The sequence below is a fragment of the Xyrauchen texanus genome, chromosome 3, assembly GCF_025860055.1.
Source record: "Xyrauchen texanus isolate HMW12.3.18 chromosome 3, RBS_HiC_50CHRs, whole genome shotgun sequence".
NCBI classification, from domain to species: Eukaryota; Metazoa; Chordata; class Actinopteri; order Cypriniformes; family Catostomidae; genus Xyrauchen; species Xyrauchen texanus.
In genome coordinates this window covers 32,799,984-32,812,018 of record NC_068278.1, presented here as the reverse complement: position 1 = coordinate 32,812,018, position 12,035 = coordinate 32,799,984, and positions in this window count along the sequence as shown.

Sequence of the window (12,035 nt, the reverse complement as noted above, 5' to 3'; positions counted from 1 at the left end):
ACGTCACACCAAATCAGCTGGGTGACTTTTTCTTCCCTTTAAATGGAGCCGGGAAACCGGCGTTCAGGACGACACGTTGATGCTCAAGCGATCGATCGCGCGAAAAACCTCCGCCAAGGCTGTTACAGACTGTGCACAGAAAGACACTGTGGGATTATCTTTTTTGTTGATTTTTCACCTTTGGATTTCGTCACAGAACAGCGCTGCTTCACATCGAGCTCACGGACTTAACACAACCTCCGGTGAGGCCGATTCAACGCATACACACACACAAATAAACAGGACATTGTACGGGACTCATAGTCATTTCATCTACTTTTCATTTATTATTTATTTTTTGCTTTCTTGTTTGTCTTTTGTACATTTATATATATATATATATGTCTGGATTCACTTTGATGGTTTTTCTTATTGTAAATACACCTTGGGTTTAAATTGAATTGTTGTCTTCCTAGCCTTCTTTTTTTATATATTAACTTCATCACCTTACAAACTTAGGGTCAAGACCGTATTATTTTTGTATATCATCTCCTATAAATCTAGGTTGAGTGTTACAGTGTTTTTTGTAAATGTCTTTGATGGAGGGAAGAGAGACCCCAATGATCTTCTCAGCTGTCCTCACTATCCTCTGCAGGGCTTTGCGGTCCGAAACGGTGCAAGTCCCAAACCAGGCAGTGATGCAGCTGCTCAGGATGCTCTCAATAGTCCCTCTATAGAATGTAGTGAGGATGGGGGGTGGGAGATGTGCTTTCCTCAGCCTTCGAAGAAAGTAGAGACGCTGCTGGGCTTTCTTGGTGATAAAGCTGGTGTTGAGGGACCAGGTGAGGTTCTCCGCCAGGTGAACACCAAGGAATTTGGTGCTCTTGACGATCTCCACAGAGGAGCCGTCAAGTACGAACGTATGAGTCCTTATTGTCTAGGTGGGTGAGGGCCAGATGGAGGGTTGTGGCGATGGCATCGTCCGTTGAACGGTTTGGACGATACACAAACTGTAGTGGGTCTAGTAAGGGGGGCAGCTGGGTCTTAATGTGCCTCATGACGAGCCTCTCGAAGCACTTCATGATGATGGGTGTAAGTGCGACGGGACGGTAGTCGTTGAGGCAGGACACTGAAGACTTCTTTGGCATGGGGATGATGGTGGTGGCCTTGAAGCACGTTGGAACGACGGTGCTGCTCAGAGAGAGTTGAAGATGTCGGTAAGAATATCTGCTAGCTGGTCTGCACATCCTCTGAGCACTCTGCCAGGACTGTTGTCTGGTCCAGCAGCCTTCCGTGGGTTGATTCTACATAGAGTTTTCCTCACATCTGCCGTGGTAAGACAGAGCACCTGGTCGTTGGGAGGAGGGGTGGTCTTCCTCGCCACCACGTCGTTCTGCACTTCAAACCGAGCGTAGAAGTCATTCAGCGCATCTGGAAGGGAGGCATCTTTGTCACAGGCAACTGATGTTGTCCTGTAGTTGGTGATGGCCTGGATGCCCTGCCACATGCGCCGCGTGTCACCGCTGTCCTGGAAGTGACTGTGGATTCTCTGGGCGTGCGGCGCTTTGCCTCTCTGATTGCCCGTGACAGTTTGGCCCTAGCTGTTCTTAGGGCTGCCTTATCGCCTGCTCTGAAGGCGGAGTCTCGGACCTCAGCAGCGTGCGCACCTCCGCAGTCATCCACGGCTTCTGGTTGGAGCGTGTGGTGATGGTCTTGAGAAAGTGACATCATCAATGCACTTGCTGATGTAGCTGGTCACTGATGCTGTGTATTCCTCCAAGTTGGTAGAATCGCCATATGTTGCAGCGTCCCTGAACATGTGCCAGTCAGTACACTCAAAACAGTCCTGAAGAGCAGAGATGGCTCCTGCTGGCCAGGTTTTCACCTGCTTCTGAAGCGGTTTGTGCGTGACGGTCTGTACGCTGGAATTAACATAACAGAGATGTGGTCTGAGTAGCCGAGGTGGGGCGGGGCTCCGCCTGCACGCACCTGGGATGTTTGTGTAAACAAGATCAAGCCGTTCAGCCCCTCTCGTTGCAAAGTCCACATACTGATGGAATTTAGGGAGCACTGTCTTGAGATTCACATGGTTGAAATCTCCGGCGACAATAAACAGTCCGTCGGGGTGAGCGTTCTGCAGTTCGCTCATAGCCCCATACAGTTCACAGAGCGCTTCCTTAGTGTTAGAGCTGGGGGGAATGTAAACTCCGGTTATGTAAACAGTGGTGAATTCCCGTGGTAGATAAAAAGGTCTGCATCTAACAGTCACAAGCTCCAACAGCGATGAACAGTAACTAGAGACTAGCATAGAGTTCTTGCACCATTCCGTGTTGATGTAAACACACAAGCCACCACCGCAAGTCTTACCACAGAGAGCTATATTTCTGTCTGCACGAAACGAGGTGAGCCCGTCTAGCTGAATGGCGGCATCCGGAACTCTGTCGCTGAGCCACGTCTCCGTGAAAACAAAGATGCAGCAATCTCTAAACTCATGCTGTGTAGCCTGCTGGAGTCAGATATAGTCCAGTTTATTGTCCAGGGAGCAAACATTTGAGAGCAGGATAGACGGGAGAGCCGGCCGGCTAGGGTTTGTTTTTAGCCTAGCATGAACCCCCGCCCTCTTGCCGCGCTTCCTCTTTCTCGCACACCGCTTACGACGTCTTCTCCCCCGGCCACCGGCATCAGGCGACGGCAAGGACTGGAGGCCTGGTCTCCGCAGCAAGCCGAGTACGCGTAGCGCCTCCTGCAGGTCATCATGCAGCTTGGTTTTTGCATGAGTCTTATATATTAGTAGTGTCTGGCGATGGTAGACACGAACACCGGTTGCTCCGATGTCCCTGTGCTGCACAAGTCGGGCTTTTTTTAACAAAAATAGCACCATTGTGGATCCGGAGTGGCCGCTGCGTGCTACCGCACCGCCATCTTGGATTTTGCAATTCTCCTCTGGCACCTCTGCTAAGGAGGTGCCATGTGCCAGTGCCCACGAGGATGCCACACTTCTCGTAGAGTGTGCTCGAACCCGCAAGGGGGTCAGAACAGCCAGGATGTGATTGGCTAAAGAAATAGCATCAACGACCCAGTGAGCTAACCTCTGTTTGGAGACGGTGTTCCATTTCCGCCATCCACCAAAGCAGACAAAGAGCTGCTCAAAACATCTAAAGCTCTGTGTGCGGTCCAAATAGATACACAAAGCACATATCTCCTCCCGGGGCAGCGCTTGCAGGTTCACGACGTGGTCCCTGAAGGGGGTCATAGGAACCTTGGGCACGTAGCCCGGTTGCAGCCTCAGGATAACGTGAGAACTCCAGGCAGATGTCGCTGACAGAGAACGCTTGCAGGTCCCCAACCCTCTTGATGGAGGCTAACGCGATCAGGAGGGCCATCTTCAGGGAGAGGGCCTTGAGCTTGACTGAATCAAACGGCTCAAAGGGAGGTCTCTGAAGGCCCGAGAGGACCGCCGATAGATCCCAGGAGGGGAATAGGCTAGGCCGGGGAGGGTTCAGTCTCCGGGCGCCTTTCAGGAACCTGATAATCAAGTCGTGCTTACCTAGGGACTTGCCATCTACTGCATCGTAGATGGCAAAATTCCTCTTCCTCAGGGGAATTTTCCAGGGAGGTGCTGTCGCGAGGAGCATAAGATCCGAGAACCAGGTCCGAGTGGGCCAGTAAGGGGCCACCAGGATGACCTGTTCCTCGTCCTCCCTGATCTTGCACAGCACCGGTGCAAGAAGTCTCACTGGGGGAAATTAGTATTTGCACAGCCCCCGGGGCCAGCTGTGTGACAGCGTGTCTGTCCCGAGAGGAGCTCCTGTCAGGGAGTACCATTGTGGGCAGTGGGAGTTGGGAGGCAAAGAGATCTATCTGTGCCATGCCGAATTGGTCCCATATCAGCTAGACCACCTGGGGGTGGAGCCTCCACTCGCCGCTGGGCGAAACCTGCCGTGACATCGCGTCAGCCGTCGTGTTGCGGTTGCTAGGGATGTGAGTGGCACGCAGCGACCTGAGTCGCGGCTGACTCCAAAGGAGGAGATGGCGGGCGAGTTGTGACATATGACGAGAGCGCACGCTGCCTTAATGATTTATGTACACTACCATCACGGTGCTGTCTGAATGGATCAAGACATGCTTGCCCCAGATTAGTGGGAGAAACCGCCGTAGGGTAAGAGATACAGCCAGCAACTCTAGGCACTTGATGTGCCAACGCTGTCGCGGTCCTTTCCAGGGGCCAGCGGCAGCGTGCCCATTGCACACGGCCCCCCAACCCTGTCGAGAGGCATCTGTGGTTACCATGACACATCTGGGCACCTGCTGCAAGGGGACTCCGGTCCGCAGAAATAAGATGCAATGTCATTGAGACTGAGTCTAACTCCATGCCAAGAAAAGAGATGCTCTGAACCGGTACAAGCTTGCTCTTTTCCCAGTTGACCTGAAGCCCTAGATGGCTGAGGTGCCTGAGCACCTGGCCCCTGTGAGTGCACAGTAACTCTCGAGAGTGAGCCAGGATGAGCCAGTCATCGAGGTAGTTGAGTATGCGGATGCCCACTTCCTTAAGTGGGGCAAGAGTTGCCTCTGTGAGCTTCGTGAAGACGTGAGGGGACAGGGACAGGCCGAAAGGGAGGACCTTGTACTGATACGCCTGGCCATTGAATGCAAACCACAGGAAGGGTCGTGTCGAGGCAGAATAGAGACATGGATGTACATTCAGGTCTACCGCCGCGAACCAATCTAGCTGTCGAATGCAGGTAAGAATCTATTTCTGCATGAGCATTTTGAATGGGAGTCTGTGCAAGGCCCGGTTGAGAACTTGCAGGTCCAAGATCGGTCGCAACCTGCCGCTTTTCTTAGGTACGATGAAGTAGGGGCTCTTGAAACCCTTTTCCATCTTGGCAGGAGGGACGGGCTCTATCGCATCCTTGAGGAGCAGGGTCGTGATCTCTGCTTGTAGGGCGCTGGCCATCTCGCCGTGCACGGAAGTGGAGTGAATAGCGCTGAAACGAGGTGGGAGCCGGGCGAACTGAATCGCGTAGACGAGTCGGATGGTCCTGGCCAGCCAGTGTGACGGATTGGGAAGTGAAAGCCACGCATCCAAGCTCTGCGCGAGGGGCACTAACGGGATGATTGCTTTTGACGTACCGGGCGGGGCTTCACTGCAGGGAGGAGCAGGTAATAACGCATCAGGAGGCAGAAGAGCGTCCCGAGGCTTGGGTGCTGAGAAAAGACTCAAAGCACTTACCTTGCTCCGCGCACCCAGCAAGGGTGGGTTAGAGACTGAGGAACTAGTCAGCGCTGGCCAGCCGGGGCTGAGCAGTCGTGGGACCAGAGGCGAGGGAACTGCGTCTAGGGAGCCGGGACTGTAGTGTTTTTGGGCCGGGGTGCCGTGAGAAAACCGCACACCGGCCGGAAGACCCAGGGAGAGAGGAAATTGCTCTTTTATTGAGAATGTGGGTACCGCAGCCCGAAGGCGGTGCGGCAAATGAAAGTAATGAAAACAAGGATTCTCCTCCCGGCCCTCCACCGGGGGACAGAGTGGTCTTGGTACCAGCTCTGGAGCGAATATCCAACTGCTTGGGTCGCCCGTCTCAGGAGCACTTCGGAGCTTTCCTGGTCCTGGAAGGGGTCCTGGAGACGAGGGGGCGTACGCTGCCTGCTAGGTGCTCGAGAGCTGGGCCCAGGTTGAGGCGGAGCTACCTGGTTTTTGGTCGAAGGGGGATGCCCTCGGCGCGGGGCGTGCTGGTTGGGCGGTGCCACGGCATGATGTGAGATATCGCCTCCGTCTGCTTCTTTACCGCCGAGAACTACAGGGCGAAGTCGTCGACGGTGTCACCAAAGAGGCCAAGCTGGGTGACGGAGGCGTTGAGAAAGCATTCCTTGTCAGTGTCGCGCATCTCCACCACGTTCAGCCAGAGGTGACGCTCCTGGACCACAAGGGTGGCCATTGCCCGCCCGAGGGCTTGCGCTGTGACCTTTGTGGCTCTGAGAGCGAGGTCGGTGGCAGAGCGCAGTTCCTGCAGCACGTCGGGGTCGGGACTACCCAGGTGCAGATCTTTAATTGCCTTAGCTTGATGGACCTGCAGGAGACCCATGGCATGCAGGGCGGAGGCGGCCTGTCCGGTGGGGATATAGGCTTTGGAGAATAATGATGACGTCATCCTACAGGCTCTGGAGGGGAGTATCGGGCGGTCCCGCCAGGTGACGCGTTCTCAGGACACAGGTGGATCTGGTTAAACTTCAGCTTGCTTGTTGCACAACCGTTCGGCTCTGAAGAAAAATTCTGACTGGCACTTGCTGCCCCGCTTCCCTTTAAACCCGTATGTCCGGGGCAGGGCATGCAAATTCGGTCTGCCAACTTGACATTGGCCTTTTCTCAGGTTCAGAGGTACGTTTGGTATCCCAGGAAGACCCCTTGTGTCACTTCATTCGACACAACGTCGAGTGAGTGACAGAAGGGGAACCAACTTTAGGAGTTTAACTGAAAATCATGATTGAATGATCTGTTTCTAGAATGATCTGCACTTTTCACTTTTAAGAGATGATGTCAGTTAATTTGCATATGCCTTTAATATCTGTTGTTTTGATAATCTGAGTTAGTTTGAGGTTAGTCACTCAGCTCATTTTCTGTTTCTGTCTTCTGCCTTTAAAAATGTGGAGAACTTTGCCTACAGAAAACTCTCTTTCAACTGAAACTCAGCTTTGATTTGTGGAATTCATTGTTCATACTGGTCTCTCTAATGGGGATAACTGTTTTCCCACGCAACATTATATAATAATGAGTCCTCAGGCATTAAAATGACATTGTTTCGGTGAAGCAAAATTCTACAGTGGCCATCTTGAAGTTGAATCCAAACCTATTTCAGTAGCAAATATGTAACACATGTCAGTATCAAGCACTCTTCAAGCTGACAAAAACTTAATTGCTTTAAGGGTTTACTTGGCTCTCGAGATTATGTTTTAAGAGTAATGCTGGCCATGGCATGTCTGGAGACAGATCAGTTTTTAAAATGTTTTTTTCAAACTTGATCTTGTCAGTCATATGTTTGTTCATCAAGGTAGTGATGGCAGTTAATAGGGATGAAGCAGCCACCGATTATGTCCTCCAGCTTTGGACGTTCACTACATCTGATTGTTTTAGAAAGTCCTCATTCTCAGGTAGAACTTTTCTTAATCTTATTAAAACTTCCATAAAAAACTTCCATTAAAACTTGTGCCATAAAGCCTTCACCATAAACTGTGATTTTTAATTAAGTGCATAGCCTTCTTGGGAACATCTATCATCATTTAATTTTTAACAGAGTTCCCGACAGAGAACTTCTTTCATTTTTCAGTTCTTCGATTTTTCAGTCTTTTTGCAGGAAGTGGCAAACTCACAAGTGTACATGTATACACTTGTGATGGAAAGAAATAAACTTAGTGGTAACTTGTCTGAAGTTTTTAATAAGTACTCACATTTTATACACTCACAGAGCACTTAATAAGGAACACTGTGGTCCTAATAAAGTGCCCTATGTGGTCTTCTGCTGTTGTAGCCCATCCACTTCACATGCTGTTCTTCTCACTACAATTGCACAGAGTGGTTATCTGAGTTACCGTAGCCCTTCTGTCAGCTCGAACCAGCAACAAGGTGTTTCTGTCCACACAGCTGCCACTCACTGGATGTTTTTTTGTTTTTGGCACTATTTTGAGTAAACTCTAGAGATGGTTGTGTGTGAAAAGGATTCCAGGAGATCAGCAGTTACATAAATTCTCAAGCCAGCACATCTGCCACTACAATCATGCCACAGTAAAAATCACTGAGATTTTGATGGTTAATGTGAACATTAACTGAAGCTACTGACCATATCTGCATGATTTTATGCACTGCTGCCACACGATTGGCTGATTAGATAATCGCATGAATACATAGGTGTACAGGTGTTCCTAATAAAGTGTTCAGTGAGTTTATGTACAGTACATATCATATGTGAAACATAATGTATGTTACTCTGAGTAAGCTCTTTTTTATATCATGCACATTAGCAAGATTATAATATGGAAGTTTATTCACAACTATTTTCCAATGGAATTGCATATTGTATTTGAAATTGAGTTTTCTATTTATAGAAACATACAGTACATTGTGACATCATTTAAATGTAATCGCAAATTGTATATTTGAGTTTGCACTTCCTCGTCGTCAATGTACAATGTCTGACAAAATTTAAATGGAAATGCAAAATTAATTTGCTATTGAATTTCCAGTGTCTCACGAATGAATACCCTCTCAAATAGTAATGGCAGTGTCTCCAGTTATTTCCTCTGTGTCACATTTTAATAATGTTCAAATTAAAATGGAATTTACATTTATGCATTTGGCAGACACTTTTATCCAAAGCGACTTACAGTGCAATTATTACAGGGACAATCCCCTGAGCAACCTGGAGTTAAGTGCCTTGCTCAAGGGCACAATGGTGGTGGCCGTGGGGTTTGAACCAACAACCTTCTGATTAACAGCCCTGTGCTTTAGCCACTACGCCACCACCACTCCATCCTTTTGCAATTACATTTTTCAACCAGGACACATGTCAATCCGTTTTAGGGACAGTAGTTCCTCCTGAATAAACCTCCATTAAAATTCCAGAAAAAATATTATGGGCCTACAGCTTCCATTGATATAACAATGCAAAAAGGAGTATTTATACCTGCTAAAGTATACTTGAGATTCACAGAGAGAATACAAGGGAGTTGCAAACACATTGATATAAATTATCAACAAGGCCTCCTGCTGTCTTTGCCCTAGAAAGTGACCAGCCTGTCTCTCTATCACTCCATCTGTGCCATAGAGTGACCTAATATTATACTCTCATTACTTTCACACCATTACAACTTTTTTTAATCCATATGCATTTCTAATATTTCAGTCTCTGTGCCTGTACCACTCTTTCTGTCCTATGCACTGAACAACTGTCTTGTTTTGAACATTACTGTTATTTGTAAGTAGTCTTGTTATTTGTTTGTGTTTTAGATTTATATTTATTAAGCTATCCTTTGTTTCTCATTCTTATTAATGTCTCTGCTGCACCTATGCTGCACTGTGCAGAATGCTGCTGCATCATCATTTATTTCAACACTAATGACTGTGCTACAGTACGTAACTTACTTCAACATATGGAGGAGAGATGATGGAAAGACACGGCTGATGCATTCTAATAGGGAGTATCTGTGGTCAATTATAAATGATTGGAGACCACAATAAAGACAGATAGACACTGGGAAGCCAACAAATCAAGACAATGGCTAGCTACCCACATTGTTAATAGACATTTTGTCAGGTGAAATATGTGCTTCACATGGTAACATCCAAATGAACTAGCTTCATTTAAATAAAAAATATAATACACTCAAAAAAATATTTTAGCCTATTTTTAAGATGTATTCATTTCAACTGAATAACAAATTTCCATCTAATTGAATTGAATAGTCTTGACTTGCATTTTGTGATGCAAGTCAAGATTTATACATTTTATTTAGTTAAAGATTAGGCAATTCAATTAGATGAAAATTGTTTTATTCAATTGAAATGGATAAACCTTGAAAATAGGCAAAAATATTTTTTTGGAGTGTATAAAATGACTGAATCAACCAGATTACATGAGATTACACAGACAAAAGTCATTTTTAAGAGCCAGGTCTGGTAGAGTGTAAGAACCGCATAGTTTCACTTTTTAAAGTCAGTCAATAGCTTAACAAACAGGGTTTTTGTATAAATGCACCTCCTAAGGAGATTGGTTTCAAACACACCTCATGTTTAAATCTAGAATGAATAGCAGTGAGCTTTAATGGAAGTGAGCTTGAGATGACAATGCAAATATTTAATGACTAATCTTTAAAAATTAAAAAGAAAAATGACTAGAATTTATTTACTTTTGGAACCGCACTAAAAACTGACCTAACAAATGAAAGGCGTTTAATTAGAGAGGATCTTATGCAACTATTGGATCTGGATGTGCTTTGAGGCCTAATACCTCCCTATGTATACGGCCCAAAAAAAAAAAAACTTTGAAAACTTGGCAACCTCATTGCTATTTTAGTAAATTATTCAAATTTAGGAGTATTTTCTATACATGACTGCTGCAGAATTTATTTTTATTATTAGAGGACCTCTTCATTAGTGAGTTAGCACTCAGCACTAAGGAAACATTTAATTTTGTTATGGACATAAAATACAGATTTAAGGTGCAGCATTTCCAAATGGCATGACAGAAATGCTTTATATCAAGCAAGTCTCACAAGCCACTGATAAAATCCCTAATATAAGGGGGTCTATCACTTACTTGATGGAAAATTTTTCATACTGAATTCCAAAAACACCCACTGTTATGCAATTTTATTTCTTGAAGTTCTGCTAAGTACAATATTATTAATTCCCCACGAGGACCTTCTTTGCCAAAACCACAAAATAATACAGCAGTGAAGGAGGGATCTTCAGTCTCAAAGATATTTCCAACTTCTTTAATGCTGAAAATTTCAAAAGTATTTTATTTGTTCTGCATTTCTAAAGATTTTAGTTACATAGTTTGCTTGTTTATTCTTTCCCCTTTTTCTGATGCGTGTTATTTAAAATTGAAACTTTTCCTGTTTGGCAGCATGTAATGAGGCGCTCCTGAAGTTAATAGAGCCTCATCACAGCTGCTTTTAAAAGCAGAGTGCACCTCTCCTCGAGAGACCGGTCTCACCCGTGCACTGGCATCCTTGCAGGTCCAGGAACGAGAGGATAGGGAATCCGGCACGACTTAACTGAACTTGGAAAATTTCTGATGGTAAACAGATGACATAACCATAATATCCTATTCAAAGACTCCAAAATAATATTCAACCAATCTATAGTAGCCAGTTTGCATTCCTACGAAAGTATTATGTATATATTGTCCGATTGTTTAACACTGTGACTGTGCCATTGTGACGAAGCAGGCAGAGAATGAGCATCTAAGTGCAGCTGTTTATTTAACAAACATAAAGAAAACTCAGAACAAAGAAAAGCACAGGAAACCTGGCACGGAGCATATCAACACATGCAAGAACTAACACTGGAAACAGGGAAATCAAGGACTTAAATACATAAAGGAACAAACAAGGGAATGAGGAACACCTGGGGAATCAATCAGGGAATGAGAACTAATCAAGGGGAAAACCAATCATAAAATGAAACTACAAAAGGACTACAAAAACCAAACAGGAACTAAACTAAACTTCAACATAAAAGCACAAAAACAAAAGACAACAGAGAACATGACAGAGCCCCCGCTTTAAGGAGGGGATTCCAGACGCTCCAAAAAGCAAAAAAAATAAAAACAAAAAACAAATTGTCCAAGGGGGCACAAGGGGCAACCAGGCAGCCCAAGGGGGCACAAGGGGCAAACAGGCAGTCCAAGGGGGCACAAGGGGCAGACAGGCAGTCCAACGGATGGGGGCCTGGGAGGAGGCCACAGGATGGGAACAGGGTCAGGAGGCCTGGGAGGAGGCCACAGGACGGGAACAGGGTCAGGGGGCCTGGGAGGAGGCCACAAGACAGGGACCGGGTCAGGAGGCCTGGGAGGAGGCCACAGGACAGGGACCGGGTCAGGAGGCCTGGGAGGAGGCCACAGGACAGGGACCGGGTCAGGAGGCCTGGGAAGAGTCCACAGGACAGGGACGGGGTCAGGAGGCCTGGGAGGTGGCCACAGGACAGGGACGGGGTCAGGAGGCCTGGGAGGCTCAGGAGGCGGAGTCATGGAAGGCAGTGCTGTGGAAGGCGGAGCCCTGGGAGGCCTGGAAGATGGAGCCACGGAAGGCGGAGCTGTGAAAGGCTCTGGTGGTGGAGCCGTGGAAAGTTCTGGGGCGGAGCAGTGGAAAGCTCTGGGGGCGGAGCCGTGAAAGGCAGAGCTGTGGAAAGCTCAGGGGGCGGAGCCGTGGATGGCAGATTCATTGAAGGCTGTGTGGGCGGAGTGGTGGAAGGCCCGGGAGACAGAGCCATGGAAGGCAGAGCTGTGGAAATCTCAGGGGGCGGAGCAGTGGAAGGCAGTGTGGGCGGAGTGTTGGAAGGT